This window comes from Myotis brandtii, unplaced genomic scaffold (assembly GCF_000412655.1).
Source record: "Myotis brandtii unplaced genomic scaffold, ASM41265v1 scaffold421, whole genome shotgun sequence".
In the NCBI taxonomy this organism is placed as follows: domain Eukaryota; kingdom Metazoa; phylum Chordata; class Mammalia; order Chiroptera; family Vespertilionidae; genus Myotis; species Myotis brandtii.
Window position 1 is genome coordinate 2,463,257 of NW_005366140.1, and position 5,348 is coordinate 2,468,604.

The 5,348-nt window shown below is 44.6% G+C and overlaps 1 long non-coding RNA gene across 5 annotated transcripts in view; it reads right to left on the minus strand.

Moving 5' to 3' along the window:
* Positions 1 to 5,330, minus strand: part of LOC102242893 — a 9,266-nt gene extending 3,936 nt beyond the window's left edge. For all 5 annotated transcript variants that reach the window (XR_314026.2, XR_001363593.1, XR_001363592.1 and 2 more), the window contains exons 1-2: positions 4,912 to 5,330; positions 251 to 452 (exon numbers count right to left, since the gene is read on the minus strand). This is a non-coding gene — a long non-coding RNA (uncharacterized LOC102242893). The remainder of the gene's footprint in view (positions 1 to 250; positions 453 to 4,911) is intronic.
* Between the last annotated feature and the right edge of the window lie 18 nt (positions 5,331 to 5,348).

The following is a 5,348-nucleotide window of genomic DNA, read 5'->3' on the forward strand; positions in this document are numbered from 1 at the left end:
CTAGAGTTGGGGCGGGGGGTGGGGGTAGGGGGGGGGGGGGAGTGAATAGAGATGTGGAGGGCAGACCCTGGGTTTGATGTCTTAGTTTGGGCCCTGGAAGCCAGGTGGCCCTTTACCCTCTGTCTACACTCTGACCCCAACAAACGTTTGCTGAACAATTGATGGACATCTGATTCATGTCTGTCCCTTCTGTGGAGCCTTGCACAGTGCCAGAAACATCAAACATACCCAGGAAAGATTAGGAACTTACTTGAAGACCAAGCAGGAGTGCCCTGGGTTGAGACTTCCCGAATAAGCTCTGCTCATTCTCCATTACAAAGCTGAGCTCAGCAGATGCTGTGGAAAGAAACCTTCTTGTCTGAAGCCCAGATGTCTCCATGGCTGCTCTCGCACAGGGATGGGCAAATTTGGACAAGAGTGCGGTCCCCGGGGATGGCCAGGAGCTCAGACACCTGGGAGGAGAGTTTGTGCATGTGATGGCGGGGGTGGTATTTCTATCTCTCTGCATGTGTGTTGTACTTTTCATCCGTTGTGCACCATTTCCCATCACTTATCTTTCCATGATGTTTTCTCTGTGGATTTTATAAGATGGTGGCGAGAGAGCAAGACATCAGAAGCCAAGAGAGAAAAGAGATGGGAAGTCAGAGAGTCTGAGAGAGTTTGCTAAAGATATGAATGTAGATGCACAATGAGGAGAGCAAGGGAAAGAGGGACGCACGGAGAAGGTATTGCAAGGGAAAGATCGAGACAGCATGGCATGATCATGCGGAGAGACGAGATAGCTCAAATAAATAGTTTTGAAATAAGGTGAGCTGTTGACAGGAGTAAAATGGGGCACTGGCACTTTAAAATTAATTGGATCCGAGTGATCAATTTATCAAGGGCTTTGGCAGGAGGGAGATGAGGTGTGGATAAGAGAGACAGAGAATAACAGAGACCAATGTGTGTTAAGCATAGTGAGAGATGTAATTCACCTTAACAGATTAAAGATGAAATGTTATCTAGGTGTCCCAACGATGCAGAAAATGCATTTGCTAAAATTCACCACTTATGTTTGATAAAAGGAAAAAAAAAATCTTAGGCCCTAACCGGTTTGGCTCAGTGGATAGAGCATCAGCCTGCGGACTGAAGGGTCCCAGGTTCGATTCCGGTCAAGGGCATGTACCTTGGTTGCGGGCATATCCCCAGTAGGGGGTGTGCAGGAGGCAGCTGATCGATGTTTCTCTCTCATTGATGTTTCTAACTCTCTATCCCTCTCCCTTCCTCTCTCTAAAAAAATCAATAAAATATATTTTTTTTTAAAAAGAAAAAAATCTTAGCAAACCGGAAATAGACGTAGACCTCCTTAACTTGATTTTCTATTAAAACCTACACCAGATGTCATATGTAACGGTGAATACTGAAATGCTCTTTTTAAGATGGGAACAAAGCAAGGGTGCCTGTTGTCATGGTATCTGGGATCGTACTGATGGCCTGGCTGGTGCAAGAGGACGGGAAAAAAAAATGAGCGGTTCAAAGACTGGAGAGAAAAAAAAAAAAGAAGAAAGTGGTTTTATTTACAGATTATATCACTGGAGACAATACAAACCCCAAAGGATCTGCAAATATAATTATGTACTAGATTTACAAAAACTGAGAAAGCTTCTTAGATGCTGAAGCCAATTGCATTCTATGCTACTGCAACTTACCGATTAAAAAATGTAATCGTGCCCTAGCTGGCTTGGCTCAGTGGATAGAGCATTGGCCCGTGGACTTAACAACTGGTCTGCTCATTATTAAGTATGCATGTGCGACAACTTCCTTTAAAGGTATTGGGATGATGGGTTGTCCACATGGAAAAAATATGCGATTTGACTTTATCACACTCCACACTCCCCTATCAGTCCCCAAAGAGGCCAAGAGTTGACTGTAAATAACAAAACTCTAAAACTGCTATGAGAATATCTTGATGAAGTTGGGGCAAACAAGAATTCCTTGAACAAGACACCGTGTGAGTACAGCAAAGGAAAAGATTTAACATAAATCCAGAGACGGAAAGCAGATTAGCAGTGTCCAGGGACTGGGGGAGAAGGGATGGGGAGTGGCTATTCATGGGGACAGGTCTTCCTTCTGGGGTGATGGAAATGTTTTAGTACTACATACAAGTGGTGGTTGCACAATATTGTAAATGTACTAAATACCACTGAATTGTATACTTTAAAATGGTTCCAATGGCCCTGGTCAGTGTGGCTCAGTGGTAGAGCATCGGCCTGAGCATGGAAAGGTCTCGGGTTCTATTCCCGGGCATGTATGTGGGTTGCAGGTTCGTTCCCAGGCCCAGCTGGGCCAAGGGTGAGATACAACAATGTTTCTCTCTCTCTCTCACCTCCTCTCTTCCTTCCATTCTCTCTAAAAATCAATGGAAAAAATATCCTCAGAGGGGAGGATTTAAAAAATAATAAAATCGTTAAAATGGTCAATTTCGTTGTGTGCATTTTACAGCAATAAAAAATTAAATTAAGAGCCCTAACAGGTTTGGCTCAGTGGATAGAGCGTAGGCCTGCGAACTGAAGGGTCCCAGGTTTGATTCCGGTCAAGGGCACATGCCTGGGTTGCATGCAGGAGGCAACCAATCAATGATTCTCTCTCATCACCATTGATGTTTCTGTCTCTCTCTCCCTCTCCCTTCCTCTCTGAAATCAAGGGGGAAAAAATTCTTAAAAAAATTAAATTAAGAGCTTTGTAGAAACTCCCAGTCTAGGAGGTGGAGCACAATTCCTTCTCCTTGAGTTTAGCAATTTGCTAACAAGGAACAGGGTAGGGCAAGGGAAAAAATAGCAACTTACGTTAGATAAACCTGGCAGGCAGCACTTTGCCCAGGTGATCAAAGTTAACATCACCTGTGGGCACCAGGGGCCTCTGCTTTGATGTGACAAGGAGGGAACCCCATCTCTGTGATCTTCCCCTCAAACTTTATAACCTCAGTCTAATAACGAAAAGATAACAGATAAACCCAAACTAAGGAACTTCCCACACATACCTGACCAGTACTCTTCAAAGTGTCCAGGGGATGAAAAAGAAGGAAACACAGCAAAATAAGGAAACACAAGGTGGGGACAAGAAGATAAGATGACTAAATGCAATGTAGGGTCTGGACCAGATCCTGGACTAGAGAGATGAAACACTGGTGAAATGTAAAATCTGCTATGTAGTTAATAATAAGTGCCTATGCTAATGTTTTCATCTTTACATAGATACATATAACCCCCGTGTAAGGGGGTTTATAGGCGTGTTCTATCCCTTTACAGTTCTGCAACTCTGTAACTTTGCTGTATATCTCAAATTTTCCCACAATAAAAAAATTATTTTAAAAATTAAGAGCTTCTGCCCAGCTGGTGTGGCACAGTGGTTGAGCTGTGACCCAGGAAGCAAGAGATCACTGTTTCGATTCCAGTCAGGGCACATACCTGGATTGCAGGCTCGATTCCTATTGGGGAGCGTGCAGGAGGTAGCCAATCAATGATGTTTCTCTGTCATTGATGTTTCTATCTCTCTATCCCACTCCCTTCCTCTCTCTCTCAAAATGAATAAAAACATTTAAAATATGTCTTTATTGATTTCAGAGAGGAAGGGAGGGGGAACAGAGAGGTAGAACCATCAATGATGAGAGAGTATCATTGATAAGCTGCCTCCTGCACGCCCCACACTGAGGATCGAGTCTGCAACCCGGGCATGTGCCCTGACCAGGAATCGAACCTGGTTCATAGGTCAACCCTCAACCATTGAGCCACACCAGCTGGGCAATAAAATCACTTTTTGAAAAATAAAGAGCTTCTGCCCTGGCCAGGTGGCTCAATTGGCTAGAGCATTGTCCCATACACCAAAAAAAAAAATTGCACGTTCGACTCCTGGTCAGGGCACATACCTAGGTTGGAAGTACGATCCCTGGTAGGAACACCAATGGAAGGCAATCAATCAATGTTTCTCTTTCACATAGATGTTTCTCTCTCCCTTCCCCTCTCTCTAAAAACAAAAAGAAAACATATCCTTGGATTGAGGATTTTAAAAAGTTAAGAGCTTCTGTTCAGAAAATGACACCATTAATAGAATGAAAAAAAGCCCCAAAGTCGAAGAATTTTTACAACACATGAAACCAACAAAGGATTTGTATCTAATATGTATAAAGAATTACCCCCCACCCCCCAAAATAAAATAGAAAAGGGGTCAAAATTTAAAAATGGATGAAATACTTGAACAGGCATTTATTTCACCCTAAGAAGAAACCAATATTTACATATAAAGTTCCACCTCATGAACAATCAGAGAGCAAATCAAAACCAAAAAGAAGTGCCACTTCACCCCCTCCACTCTGGCACAATTAAAAAACCTGGACAATTCAAAGTGTTAGCAAGAACGTGTAGCAACCAAATGCTTACATGGTGGTGGTTCGATGTAAACTGCTGGAGCAACATGGAAAAGCAATTGGATGTTATCTTGTGAAGCTGCGCATGTGGGTGTCCTACGATCAGCCATCCTAACCCATGTTCACCAGCCTGTGTTTCTGAGAATGGTCCTAAAATCTTTGGTTGTAATAAACCCAAAGTGAAATTTTAATGTCCACCAACTGAAGAACAGTGAGTAACCAATGGTGTACTTATTCGAATGAGTACTATATGGCAGTGAAAAATGCATGTTGCACCCACGACCTCTGGCACTGTTCTAGGCACAGGAAATACACAGTAAACAGGTTTTCGGGGGCACTGACCTACATGGAACTGCCCAGCGAGGTATGTAGGGAGGGATGGTGATCAGAGCTGTGCCAGGGACAGGGCCCAACCAGAAGAAGCTGGGGTCTGGGGTCATCCAGAAAGTAAAGGCTCAGTTTGGGCGAATCAGGGAAGGCTTCCTGGTGGAGGGTATGTTCGAACTCACCACTGATGGATGAACAGGAGTTTTCCAGTTATACAAGGGAGTGAAGACGGGATCCAGTCCGAGCGTATGCACAGATCCACGGGCTGAGTGGCTTAAAGAGAGTGAAACAGACACACAGAGGGAGACTTGGGCCGTGGCAGAGACACAGAGACTGGACAGAAAGAGGCTCTGAGGGAGACACGTGATGGAGAAAGACATGGAGACAACGATTCAGAGGAACAGAGAGACCAAGAAATAGAAAAACAGGCAGAGACAGAGACGTAGACAGAGGAATAGAGATACTCAGGGCGAATAGAGGCAGCAAACCCACAGAACGACTCCGGGAGACACGAGAACCAGGAGGGAACCTGCGTGGAGGCGGCCGCCCTCGATCACTTTGTTTGGGGAGCCCCAGCCCGGCTCAGGCCCTTTAAAGCCCCCCTCCCCCCTTCCCCTCC